This window comes from Dendrobates tinctorius, unplaced genomic scaffold (assembly GCF_039654945.1).
Source record: "Dendrobates tinctorius isolate UK_male_01 unplaced genomic scaffold, ASM3965494v1 ptg000702l, whole genome shotgun sequence".
Lineage (NCBI taxonomy): Eukaryota > Metazoa > Chordata > Amphibia > Anura > Dendrobatidae > Dendrobates > Dendrobates tinctorius.
This window is the reverse complement of record NW_027362346.1, coordinates 1-12,789: the sequence shown is the minus strand read 5'-3', so window position 1 is coordinate 12,789 and position 12,789 is coordinate 1. Positions and strand designations below refer to the sequence as shown.

The following is a 12,789-nucleotide window of genomic DNA, read 5'->3' as shown; positions in this document are numbered from 1 at the left end:
ACAATGAGAGGTTGAGTCCAGTTGTGGTAGTCTGTTTCCATGTGATTTTTGGAAAAAATGTATACACATGCTGAGAGACAAAGATGTAAGCGTGCTATAGTAATCAGAGTAGGTAAGATTCTAGAATGTGAGAATGTTATTCTGCACCATGGAGCATGAATGCAAGCATCGTTAGCTAAGGAGGAATTAAGCTTGAATTTACCAAGAAAATATAAAGACAATGTGATCACATTTTGATTCTGAAGATGGTAATTGTGGAGAGAGAGAGAGAGATAGAAAGATAGATTAAGAGAGAGAATGGGTAAGGTGTCTTTCTTTAGATCAAAAATTTATACACATGCTGAGAGACAGAGATGTTAGCGTGTCATAGTCATCAGACTAGGTAAGATTCTAGAATGTGTAAATGTTGTTCTGGACCATGGGAGCATGAATGCAAGGGCCTGACTTCAGATCAGAACATTGAGTGTTTGAGTCCAGTTGAGGTAGTCTGTTTGAATGTGCTTTTTGGAAAAAATGTATACACATGCTGAGAGACAAAGATGTAAGCGTGCTATAGTAATCAGAGTAGGTAAGATTCTAGAATGTGAGAATGTTATTCTGCACCATGGAGCATGAATGCAAGCATCGTTAGCTAAGGAGGAATTAAGCTTGAATTTACCAAGAAAATATAAAGACAATGTGATCACATTTTGATTCTGAAGATGGTAATTGTGGAGAGAGAGAGAGAGATAGAAAGATAGATTAAGAGAGAGAATGGGTAAGGTGTCTTTCTTTAGATCAAAAATTTATACACATGCTGAGAGACAGAGATGTTAGCGTGTCATAGTCATCAGACTAGGTAATTTTCTAGAATGTGGGAATGTTATTCTGGACCATGGGAGCATGAATGCAAGGGCCTGACTTCAGATCAGAACATTGAGTGTTTGAGTCCAGTTGTGGTAGTCTGTTTCCATGTGCTTTTTTGGAAAAAATGTATACACATGCTGAGAGACAGAGATGTAAGCGTGCCATAGTAATCAGAGTAGGTAACATTCTAGAATGTGAGAATATTAATCTGCACCATGGAGCACGAATGCAAGCATCGTTAACTAAGGAGGAATTTTGCTTGAATTTACCAAGAAAATATAAAGACAATGTGATCACATTTTGATTCTGAAGATGGTAATTGTGGAGAGAGAGAGAGAGAGAGAGAGAGAGAAAGAGAGAGAGAGAGAGAGAGAGAGAGAGAGAGAGAGAGAGAAAGAACATCAATGGGTAAGATGCCGTCTGACTTCAGATCAGAATTTTGAGGGTTCGAGTCCCATCATGGCAGTCAGTTTCCATGAGTTTTTTTGAAAAAAGTATACACGTGCTGAGAGAGAGATGTAAGCGTGTTATATGACAGTATAGAGAGACATGTCAGTTTTAGACAAGTAAGGACACTAAAAGCAGCTGTCAGAAGTGGGGTTTGAACCCACGCCTCCATTTGGAGACCAGAATACCCACCTCAAGGGAAACAGAACACTCTTAAGTCTGGCGCCTTAGACCACTCGGCCATCCTGACTAACTGCGCTGAGATTGCTAGAATTATTCCCATTCAGCTAATCAAGGAGAAATTTAGCTACAATTTTCTTGAAAATGTAAGAACAATGTCATTATGTTTGAGAGAGAATGAAGAGAAAGCAGAGAGACAGAGAGAACGAGAAAAAATAAATAAATGAACGGATAAGGCGGATTCTGACCAAACGGGGGGTGGGGGGGAGAGAGAGAGAGAGAGAGAGAGAGAGAGAGAGAGAGAGAGAGAGAGAGAGAGAGAGAGAGAGAGAGAGAGAGAGAGAGAGAGAGAGAGAGAGAGAGAGAGAGAGAGAGAGAGAGAGAGAGAGAGAGAGAGAGAGAATACATCAATGGGTAAGATGCCGTCAGGCTTAAGATCATGGTTTTGAGGGTTCGGGTCCCGACATGGCAGTCAGTTTCCACGTGTTTTTTAAAAAAAAGTTTATTCTTATTCTAGACCAAGGGACCACGTACTCAACCATCATGTGCCATTCAAAAGACTGTTTGGCCTAATGAATAAAGTGTCTGACTTTGGATCAGAAGTTTGAGGTTTCAAGTCCTTTCGTGTTTGTGGCATTGTCTTTCTGCACTCTTTTTGAAAAAAATTTAAATGTAGTGATCGGTTGTTATGAAAGCCTCATGCGCCAATCTGAAGAGCAAGTGGCCTATGGAAAAGGCGTCTTACTTTGGGTCAAAAGATTGAGGGTTATCATCCCTTCATGGTCGTAGCAGTCTCTCTCCACATGCTTTTAGAAAAAAATGTACAGATGCTGAGAGGGTTATATGACAGTTTAGAAAGAAGGGTCAGTTGTAGAAAAGTAAGGACACAAAAAGCAGCTGTCAGAAGTGGGATTTGAACCCACGCCTCCATTTGGAGACCAGAAAACCCAGCTCTGTGTGGGGAAAGAAATCATTCTTGAGTCTGGCGCCTTAGACCACTCGGCCATCCTGACCAACTGCATTGTGGGTGCTACAGCTATTCCCATTCGGTTAACTAAGGAGGAATTTAGCTAGAATTTACCAAGAAAATATAAAGACAATGCCATCACGTTGTGATTTTGAAGATGGAAATTTTGGAGAAAGAGAGAGAAAGAGAGAGATAGAAAGATAGATTGAGAGAGAGAGAATGGGTAAGGTGTCTTTCTTTAGATCAAACATTTATACACATGTTGAGAGACAGAGATGTTAGCGTGTCATAGTCATCAGACTAGGTAAGATTCTAGAATATAAGAAAGCTGTTCTGGACCATGGGAGCATGAATGCAAGGGTCTGACTTCATATCAGAACAATGAGAGGTTGAGTCCAGTTGTGGTAGTCTGTTTCCATGTGATTTTTGGAAAAAATGTATACACATGCTGAGAGACAAAGATGTAAGCGTGCTATAGTAATCAGAGTAGGTAAGATTCTAGAATGTGAGAATGTTATTCTGCACCATGGAGCATGAATGCAAGCATCGTTAGCTAAGGAGGAATTAAGCTTGAATTTACCAAGAAAATATAAAGACAATGTGATCACATTTTGATTCTGAAGATGGTAATTGTGGGAGAGAGAGAGAGAGATAGAAAGATAGATTAAGAGAGAGAATGGGTAAGGTGTCTTTCTTTAGATCAAAAATTTATACACATGCTGAGAGACAGAGATGTTAGCGTGTCATAGTCATCAGACTAGGTAAGATTCTAGAATGTGTAAATGTTGTTCTGGACCATGGGAGCATGAATGCAAGGGCCTGACTTCAGATCAGAACATTGAGTGTTTGAGTCCAGTTGAGGTAGTCTGTTTGAATGTGCTTTTTGGAAAAAATGTATACACATGCTGAGAGACAAAGATGTAAGCGTGCTATAGTAATCAGAGTAGGTAAGATTCTAGAATGTGAGAATGTTATTCTGCACCATGGAGCATGAATGCAAGCATCGTTAGCTAAGGAGGAATTAAGCTTGAATTTACCAAGAAAATATAAAGACAATGTGATCACATTTTGATTCTGAAGATGGTAATTGTGGAGAGAGAGAGAGAGATAGAAAGATAGATTAAGAGAGAGAATGGGTAAGGTGTCTTTCTTTAGATCAAAAATTTATACACATGCTGAGAGACAGAGATGTTAGCGTGTCATAGTCATCAGACTAGGTAATTTTCTAGAATGTGAGAATGTTATTCTGGACCATGGGAGCATGAATGCAAGGGCCTGACTTCAGATCAGAACATTGAGTGTTTGAGTCCAGTTGTGGTAGTCTGTTTCCATGTGCTTTTTTGGAAAAAATGTATACACATGCTGAGAGACAGAGATGTAAGCGTGCCATAGTAATCAGAGTAGGTAACATTCTAGAATGTGAGAATATTAATCTGCACCATGGAGCACGAATGCAAGCATCGTTAACTAAGGAGGAATTTTGCTTGAATTTACCAAGAAAATATAAAGACAATGTGATCACATTTTGATTCTGAAGATGTAATTGTGGAGAGAGAGAGAGAGAGAGAGAGAGAGAGAAAGAGAGAGAGAGAGAGAGAGAGAGAGAGAGAGAAAGAACATCAATGGGTAAGATGCCGTCTGACTTCAGATCAGAATTTTGAGGGTTCGAGTCCCATCATGGCAGTCAGTTTCCATGAGTTTTTTTGAAAAAAAGTATACACGTGCTGAGAGAGAGATGTAAGCGTGTTATATGACAGTATAGAGAGACATGTCAGTTTTAGACAAGTAAGGACACTAAAAGCAGCTGTCAGAAGTGGGGTTTGAACCCACGCCTCCATTTGGAGACCAGAATACCCACCTCAAGGGAAACAGAACACTCTTAAGTCTGGCGCCTTAGACCACTCGGCCATCCTGACTAACTGCGCTGAGATTGCTAGAATTATTCCCATTCAGCTAATCAAAGAGAAATTTAGCTACAATTTTCTTGAAAATGTAAGAACAATGTCATTATGTTTGAGAGAGAATGAAGAGAAAGCAGAGAGACAGAGAGAACGAGAAAAAATAAATAAATGAACGGATAAGGCGGATTCTGACCAAACGGGGGGTGGGGGGGAGAGAGAGAGAGGAGAGAGAGAGAGAGGAGGAGAGAGAGAGAGAGAGAGGAGAGAGAGAGAGAGAGAGAGAGAGAGAGAGAGAGAGAGAGAGAGAGAGAGAGAGAGAGAGAGAGAGAGAGAGAGAGAGAGAATACATCAATGGGTAAGATGCCGTCAGGCTTAAGATCAGGGTTTTGAGGGTTCGGGTCCCGACATGGCAGTCAGTTTCCACGTGTTTTTTAAAAAAAAGTTTATTCTTATTCTAGACCAAGGGACCACGTACTCAACCATCATGTGCCATTCAAAAGACTGTTTGGCCTAATGAATAAAGTGTCTGACTTTGGATCAGAAGTTTGAGGTTTCAAGTCCTTTCGTGTTTGTGGCATTGTCTTTCTGCACTCTTTTTGAAAAAATTTAAATGTAGTGATCGGTTGTTATGAAAGCCTCATGCGCCAATCTGAAGAGCAAGTGGCCTATGGAAAAGGCGTCTTACTTTGGGTCAAAAGATTGAGGGTTATCATCCCTTCATGGTCGTAGCAGTCTCTCTCCACATGCTTTTAGAAAAAAATGTACAGATGCTGAGAGGGTTATATGACAGTTTAGAAAGAAGGGTCAGTTGTAGAAAAGTAAGGACACAAAAAGCAGCTGTCAGAAGTGGGATTTGAACCCACGCCTCCATTTGGAGACCAGAAAACCCAGCTCTGTGTGGGGAAAGAAATCATTCTTGAGTCTGGCGCCTTAGACCACTCGGCCATCCTGACCAACTGCATTGTGGGTGCTACAGCTATTCCCATTCGGTTAACTAAGGAGGAATTTAGCTAGAATTTACCAAGAAAATATAAAGACAATGCCATCACGTTGTGATTTTGAAGATGGAAATTTTGGAGAAAGAGAGAGAAAGAGAGAGATAGAAAGATAGATTGAGAGAGAGAGAATGGGTAAGGTGTCTTTCTTTAGATCAAACATTTATACACATGTTGAGAGACAGAGATGTTAGCGTGTCATAGTCATCAGACTAGGTAAGATTCTAGAATATAAGAAAGCTGTTCTGGACCATGGGAGCATGAATGCAAGGGTCTGACTTCATATCAGAACAATGAGAGGTTGAGTCCAGTTGTGGTAGTCTGTTTCCATGTGATTTTTGGAAAAAATGTATACACATGCTGAGAGACAAAGATGTAAGCGTGCTATAGTAATCAGAGTAGGTAAGATTCTAGAATGTGAGAATGTTATTCTGCACCATGGAGCATGAATGCAAGCATCGTTAGCTAAGGAGGAATTAAGCTTGAATTTACCAAGAAAATATAAAGACAATGTGATCACATTTTGATTCTGAAGATGGTAATTGTGGAGAGAGAGAGAGAGATAGAAAGATAGATTAAGAGAGAGAATGGGTAAGGTGTCTTTCTTTAGATCAAAAATTTATACACATGCTGAGAGACAGAGATGTTAGCGTGTCATAGTCATCAGACTAGGTAAGATTCTAGAATGTGTAAATGTTGTTCTGGACCATGGGAGCATGAATGCAAGGGCCTGACTTCAGATCAGAACATTGAGTGTTTGAGTCCAGTTGAGGTAGTCTGTTTGAATGTGCTTTTTGGAAAAAATGTATACACATGCTGAGAGACAAAGATGTAAGCGTGCTATAGTAATCAGAGTAGGTAAGATTCTAGAATGTGAGAATGTTATTCTGCACCATGGAGCATGAATGCAAGCATCGTTAGCTAAGGAGGAATTAAGCTTGAATTTACCAAGAAAATATAAAGACAATGTGATCACATTTTGATTCTGAAGATGGTAATTGTGGAGAGAGAGAGAGAGATAGAAAGATAGATTAAGAGAGAGAATGGGTAAGGTGTCTTTCTTTAGATCAAAAATTTATACACATGCTGAGAGACAGAGATGTTAGCGTGTCATAGTCATCAGACTAGGTAATTTTCTAGAATGTGAGAATGTTATTCTGGACCATGGGAGCATGAATGCAAGGGCCTGACTTCAGATCAGAACATTGAGTGTTTGAGTCCAGTTGTGGTAGTCTGTTTCCATGTGCTTTTTTGGAAAAAATGTATACACATGCTGAGAGACAGAGATGTAAGCGTGCCATAGTAATCAGAGTAGGTAACATTCTAGAATGTGAGAATATTAATCTGCACCATGGAGCACGAATGCAAGCATCGTTAACTAAGGAGGAATTTTGCTTGAATTTACCAAGAAAATATAAAGACAATGTGATCACATTTTGATTCTGAAGATGGTAATTGTGGAGAGAGAGAGAGAGAAAGAGAGAGAGAGAGAGAGAGAGAGAGAGAGAGAAAGAACATCAATGGGTAAGATGCCGTCTGACTTCAGATCAGAATTTTGAGGGTTCGAGTCCCATCATGGCAGTCAGTTTCCATGAGTTTTTTTGAAAAAAAGTATACACGTGCTGAGAGAGAGATGTAAGCGTGTTATATGACAGTATAGAGAGACATGTCAGTTTTAGACAAGTAAGGACACTAAAAGCAGCTGTCAGAAGTGGGGTTTGAACCCACGCCTCCATTTGGAGACCAGAATACCCACCTCAAGGGAAACAGAACACTCTTAAGTCTGGCGCCTTAGACCACTCGGCCATCCTGACTAACTGCGCTGAGATTGCTAGAATTATTCCCATTCAGCTAATCAAAGAGAAATTTAGCTACAATTTTCTTGAAAATGTAAGAACAATGTCATTATGTTTGAGAGAGAATGAAGAGAAAGCAGAGAGACAGAGAGAACGAGAAAAATAAATAAATGAACGGATAAGGCGGATTCTGACCAAACGGGGGGTGGGGGGGAGAGAGAGAGAGAGAGAGAGAGAGAGAGAGAGAGAGAGAGAGAGAGAGAGAGAGGAGAGAGAGAGAGAGAGAGAGAGAGAGAGAGAGAGAGAGAGAGAGAGAGAGAGAGAGAGAGAGAGAGAGAGAGAGAGAGAGAGAGAATACATCAATGGGTAAGATGCCGTCAGGCTTAAGATCAGGGTTTTGAGGGTTCGGGTCCCGACATGGCAGTCAGTTTCCACGTGTTTTTTAAAAAAAAGTTTATTCTTATTCTAGACCAAGGGACCACGTACTCAACCATCATGTGCCATTCAAAAGACTGTTTGGCCTAATGAATAAAGTGTCTGACTTTGGATCAGAAGTTTGAGGTTTCAAGTCCTTTCGTGTTTGTGGCATTGTCTTTCTGCACTCTTTTTGAAAAAAATTTAAATGTAGTGATCGGTTGTTATGAAAGCCTCATGCGCCAATCTGAAGAGCAAGTGGCCTATGGAAAAGGCGTCTTACTTTGGGTCAAAAGATTGAGGGTTATCATCCCTTCATGGTCGTAGCAGTCTCTCTCCACATGCTTTTAGAAAAAAATGTACAGATGCTGAGAGGGTTATATGACAGTTTAGAAAGAAGGGTCAGTTGTAGAAAAGTAAGGACACAAAAAGCAGCTGTCAGAAGTGGGATTTGAACCCACGCCTCCATTTGGAGACCAGAAAACCAGCTCTGTGTGGGGAAAGAAATCATTCTTGAGTCTGGCGCCTTAGACCACTCGGCCATCCTGACCAACTGCATTGTGGGTGCTACAGCTATTCCCATTCGGTTAACTAAGGAGGAATTTAGCTAGAATTTACCAAGAAAATATAAAGACAATGCCATCACGTTGTGATTTTGAAGATGGAAATTTTGGAGAAAGAGAGAGAAAGAGAGAGATAGAAAGATAGATTGAGAGAGAGAGAATGGGTAAGGTGTCTTTCTTTAGATCAAACATTTATACACATGTTGAGAGACAGAGATGTTAGCGTGTCATAGTCATCAGACTAGGTAAGATTCTAGAATATAAGAAAGCTGTTCTGGACCATGGGAGCATGAATGCAAGGGTCTGACTTCATATCAGAACAATGAGAGGTTGAGTCCAGTTGTGGTAGTCTGTTTCCATGTGATTTTTGGAAAAAAATGTATACACATGCTGAGAGACAAAGATGTAAGCGTGCTATAGTAATCAGAGTAGGTAAGATTCTAGAATGTGAGAATGTTATTCTGCACCATGGAGCATGAATGCAAGCATCGTTAGCTAAGGAGGAATTAAGCTTGAATTTACCAAGAAAATATAAAGACAATGTGATCACATTTTGATTCTGAAGATGGTAATTGTGGAGAGAGAGAGAGAGATAGAAAGATAGATTAAGAGAGAGAATGGGTAAGGTGTCTTTCTTTAGATCAAAAATTTATACACATGCTGAGAGACAGAGATGTTAGCGTGTCATAGTCATCAGACTAGGTAAGATTCTAGAATGTGTAAATGTTGTTCTGGACCATGGGAGCATGAATGCAAGGGCCTGACTTCAGATCAGAACATTGAGTGTTTGAGTCCAGTTGAGGTAGTCTGTTTGAATGTGCTTTTTGGAAAAAATGTATACACATGCTGAGAGACAAAGATGTAAGCGTGCTATAGTAATCAGAGTAGGTAAGATTCTAGAATGTGAGAATGTTATTCTGCACCATGGAGCATGAATGCAAGCATCGTTAGCTAAGGAGGAATTAAGCTTGAATTTACCAAGAAAATATAAAGACAATGTGATCACATTTTGATTCTGAAGATGGTAATTGTGGAAGAGAGAGAGAGAGATAGAAAGATAGATTAAGAGAGAGAATGGGTAAGGTGTCTTTCTTTAGATCAAAAATTTATACACATGCTGAGAGACAGAGATGTTAGCGTGTCATAGTCATCAGACTAGGTAATTTTCTAGAATGTGAGAATGTTATTCTGGACCATGGGAGCATGAATGCAAGGGCCTGACTTCAGATCAGAACATTGAGTGTTTGAGTCCAGTTGTGGTAGTCTGTTTCCATGTGCTTTTTTGGAAAAAATGTATACACATGCTGAGAGACAGAGATGTAAGCGTGCCATAGTAATCAGAGTAGGTAACATTCTAGAATGTGAGAATATTAATCTGCACCATGGAGCACGAATGCAAGCATCGTTAACTAAGGAGGAATTTTGCTTGAATTTACCAAGAAAATATAAAGACAATGTGATCACATTTTGATTCTGAAGATGGTAATTGTGGAGAGAGAGAGAGAGAGAGAGAGAAAAGAGAGAGAGAGAGAGAGAGAGAGAGAGAGAGAGAAAGAACATCAATGGGTAAGATGCCGTCTGACTTCAGATCAGAATTTTGGAGGGTTCGAGTCCATCATGGCAGTCAGTTTCCATGAGTTTTTTTGAAAAAAAGTATACACGTGCTGAGAGAGAGATGTAAGCGTGTTATATGACAGTATAGAGAGACATGTCAGTTTTAGACAAGTAAGGACACTAAAGCAGCTGTCAGAAGTGGGGTTTGAACCCACGCCTCCATTTGGAGACCAGAATACCCACCTCAAGGGAAACAGAACACTCTTAAGTCTGGCGCCTTAGACCACTCGGCCATCCTGACTAACTGCGCTGAGATTGCTAGAATTATTCCCATTCAGCTAATCAAAGAGAAATTTAGCTACAATTTTCTTGAAAATGTAAGAACAATGTCATTATGTTTGAGAGAGAATGAAGAGAAAAGCAGAGAGACAGAGAGAACGAGAAAAAATAAATAAATGAACGGATAAGGCGGATTCTGACCAAACGGGGGGTGGGGGAGAGGAGAGAGAGAGAGAGAGAGAGAGAGAGAGAGAGAGAGAGAGAGAGGAGAGAGAGAGAGAGAGAGAGAGAGAGAGAGAGAGAGAGAGAGAGAGAGAGAGAAAGAAACATCAATGGGTAAGATGCCGTCTGACTTCAGATCAGAATTTTGAGGGGTTCGAGTCCCATCATGGCAGTCAGTTTCCATGAGTTTTTTTGAAAAAAAGTATACACGTGGTGAGAGAGAGATGTAAGCGTGTTATATGACAGTATAGAGAGACATGTCAGTTTTTAGACAAGTAAGGACACTAAAAGCAGCTGTCAGAAGTGGGGTTTGAACCCACGCCTCCATTTGGAGACCAGAATACCCACCTCAAGGGAAACAGAACACTCTTAAGTCTGGCGCCTTAGACCACTCGGCCCATCCTGACTAACTGCGCAGAGATTGCTAGAATTATTCCATTCAGCTAATCAAAGAGAAATTTAGCTACAATTTTCTTGAAAATGTAAGAACAATGTCATTATGTTTGAGAGAGAATGAAGAGAAAGCAGAGAGACAGAGAGAACGAGAAAAAATAAATAAATGAACGGATAAGGCGGATTCTGACCAAACGGGGGGTGGGGGGGGAGAGGAGAGAGAGAGAGAGAGAGAGAGAGAGAGAGAGAGAGAGAGAGAGAGAGAGAGAGAGAGAGAGAGAGAGAGACGAGAGAGAGAGAGAGAGAGAGAGAGAGAGAGAGAGAGAGAATACATCAATGGGTAAGATGCCGTCCAGGCTTAAGATCAGGGTTTTGAGGGTTCGGGTCCCGACATGGCAGTCAGTTTCCACGTGTTTTTTTAAAAAAGTTTATTCTTATTCTAGACCAAGGGACCACGTACTCAACCATCATGTGCCATCAAAAGACTGTTTGGCTAATGAATAAAGTGTCTGACTTGGATCAGAAGTTTGAGGTTTCAAGTCCTTTCGTGTTTGTGGCATTGTCTTTCTGCACTCTTTTGAAAAAAATTTAAATGTAGTGATCGGTTGTTATGAAAGCCTCATGCGCCAATCTGAAGAGCAAGTGGCCTATGGAAAAGGCGTCTTACTTTGGGTCAAAAGATTGAGGGTTATCATCCCTTCATGGTCGTAGCAGTCCTCTCTCCACAATGCTTTTAGAAAAAAATGTACAGATGCTGAGAGGGTTATATGACAGTTTAGAAAGAAGGGTCAGTTGTAGAAAAGTAAGGACACAAAAGCAGCTGTCAGAAGTGGGATTTGAACCCACGCCTCCATTTGGAGACCAGAAAACCCAGCTCTGTATGGGGAAAGAAATCATTCTTGAGTCTGGCGTCTTAGACCACTCGGCCATCCTGACCAACTGCATTGTGGGTGCTACAGCTATTCCCATTCGGTTAACTAAGGAGGAATTTAGCTAGAATTTACCAAGAAAATATAAAGACAATGCCATCACGTTGTGATTTTGAAGATGGAAATTTTGGAGAAAGAGAGAGATAGAAAGATAGATTGAGAGAGAGAGAATGGGTAAGGTGTCTTTCTTTAGATCAAACATTTATACACATGTGAGAGACAGAGATGTTAGCGTGTCATAGTCATCAGACTAGGTAAGATTCTAGAATATAAGAAAGCTGTCTGGACCATGGGAGCATGAATGCAAGGGTCTGACTTCATATCAGAACAATGAGAGGTTGAGTCCAGTTGTGGTAGTCCTGTTTCCATGTGATTTTTGGAAAAAATGTATACACATGCTGAGAGACAAAGATGTAAGCGTGCTATAGTAATCAGAGTAGGTAAGATTCTAGAATGTGAGAATGTTATTCTGCACCATGGAGCATGAACGCAAGCATCGTTAGCTAAGGAGGAATTAAGCTTGAATTTACAAGAAAATATAAAGACAATGTGATCACATTTTGATTCTGAAGATGGTAATTGTGGAGAGAGAGAGAGAGATAGAAAGATAGATTAAGAGAGAGAATGGGTAAGGTGTCTTTCTTTAGATAAAAAATTTATACACATGCTGAGAGACAGAGATGTTAGCGTTGTCATAGTCATCAGACTAGGTAATTTTCTAGAATGTGAGCATGTTGTTCTGGACCATGGGAGCATGAATGCAAGGGCCTGACTTCAGATCAGAACATTGAGTGTTTGAGTCCAGTTGTGGTAGTCTGTTTCCATGTGCTTTTTTGGAAAAAATGTATACACATTCTGAGAGACAGAGATGTAAGCGTGCCATAGTAATCAGAGTAGGTAACATTCTAGAATGTGAGAATATTAATCTGCACCATGGAGCACGAATGCAAGCATCGTTAACTAAGGAGGAATTTTGCTTGAATTACCAAGAAAATATAAAGACAATGTGATCACATTTTGATTCTGAATATGGTAATTGTGGAGAGAGAGAGAGAGAGAGAGAGAAAGAGAGAGAGAGAGAGAGAGAGAGAGAGAAAGAACATCAATGGGTAAGATGCCGTCTGACTTCAGATCAGAATTTTGAGGGTTCAAGTCCCATCATGGCAGTCAGTTTCCATGAGTTTTTTTGGAAAAAAGTATACACGTGCTGAGAGAGAGATGTAAGCGTGTTATATGACAGTATAGAGAGACATGTCAGTTTTAGACAAGTAAGGACACTGAAAGCAGCTGTCAGAAGTGGGGT

General features: G+C 40.4%; 9 non-coding genes across 9 annotated transcripts; all 9 read right to left on the bottom strand.

The window, feature by feature from the left end:
- Positions 1-1,432: 1,432 nt before the first annotated feature.
- TRNAL-UAA (transfer RNA leucine (anticodon UAA)) lies at positions 1,433-1,543 on the bottom strand. Its single transcript has 2 exons — positions 1,506-1,543; positions 1,433-1,478 (listed from the first exon to the last, which is right to left on the bottom strand). It is a non-coding gene; the product is annotated as a tRNA-Leu (tRNA).
- Positions 1,544-2,371: 828 nt separating this feature from the next.
- TRNAL-CAA (transfer RNA leucine (anticodon CAA)) lies at positions 2,372-2,486 on the bottom strand. Its single transcript has 2 exons — positions 2,449-2,486; positions 2,372-2,417 (listed from the first exon to the last, which is right to left on the bottom strand). It is a non-coding gene; the product is annotated as a tRNA-Leu (tRNA).
- Positions 2,487-4,245: 1,759 nt separating this feature from the next.
- TRNAL-UAA (transfer RNA leucine (anticodon UAA)) lies at positions 4,246-4,356 on the bottom strand. Its single transcript has 2 exons — positions 4,319-4,356; positions 4,246-4,291 (listed from the first exon to the last, which is right to left on the bottom strand). It is a non-coding gene; the product is annotated as a tRNA-Leu (tRNA).
- Positions 4,357-5,179: 823 nt separating this feature from the next.
- TRNAL-CAA (transfer RNA leucine (anticodon CAA)) lies at positions 5,180-5,294 on the bottom strand. Its single transcript has 2 exons — positions 5,257-5,294; positions 5,180-5,225 (listed from the first exon to the last, which is right to left on the bottom strand). It is a non-coding gene; the product is annotated as a tRNA-Leu (tRNA).
- A 1,745-nt stretch (positions 5,295-7,039) lies between these two features.
- On the bottom strand, positions 7,040-7,150 carry TRNAL-UAA (transfer RNA leucine (anticodon UAA)). The gene is made up of 2 exons: positions 7,113-7,150; positions 7,040-7,085 (listed from the first exon to the last, which is right to left on the bottom strand). It is a non-coding gene; the product is annotated as a tRNA-Leu (tRNA).
- An 832-nt stretch (positions 7,151-7,982) lies between these two features.
- TRNAL-CAA (transfer RNA leucine (anticodon CAA)) lies at positions 7,983-8,096 on the bottom strand. The gene is made up of 2 exons: positions 8,059-8,096; positions 7,983-8,028 (listed from the first exon to the last, which is right to left on the bottom strand). It is a non-coding gene; the product is annotated as a tRNA-Leu (tRNA).
- Positions 8,097-9,853: 1,757 nt separating this feature from the next.
- TRNAL-UAA (transfer RNA leucine (anticodon UAA)) lies at positions 9,854-9,964 on the bottom strand. The gene is made up of 2 exons: positions 9,927-9,964; positions 9,854-9,899 (listed from the first exon to the last, which is right to left on the bottom strand). It is a non-coding gene; the product is annotated as a tRNA-Leu (tRNA).
- A 495-nt stretch (positions 9,965-10,459) lies between these two features.
- Positions 10,460-10,571, bottom strand: TRNAL-UAA (transfer RNA leucine (anticodon UAA)). Its single transcript has 2 exons — positions 10,533-10,571; positions 10,460-10,505 (listed from the first exon to the last, which is right to left on the bottom strand). It is a non-coding gene; the product is annotated as a tRNA-Leu (tRNA).
- Positions 10,572-11,378: 807 nt separating this feature from the next.
- On the bottom strand, positions 11,379-11,493 carry TRNAL-CAA (transfer RNA leucine (anticodon CAA)). The gene is made up of 2 exons: positions 11,456-11,493; positions 11,379-11,424 (listed from the first exon to the last, which is right to left on the bottom strand). It is a non-coding gene; the product is annotated as a tRNA-Leu (tRNA).
- Between the last annotated feature and the right edge of the window lie 1,296 nt (positions 11,494-12,789).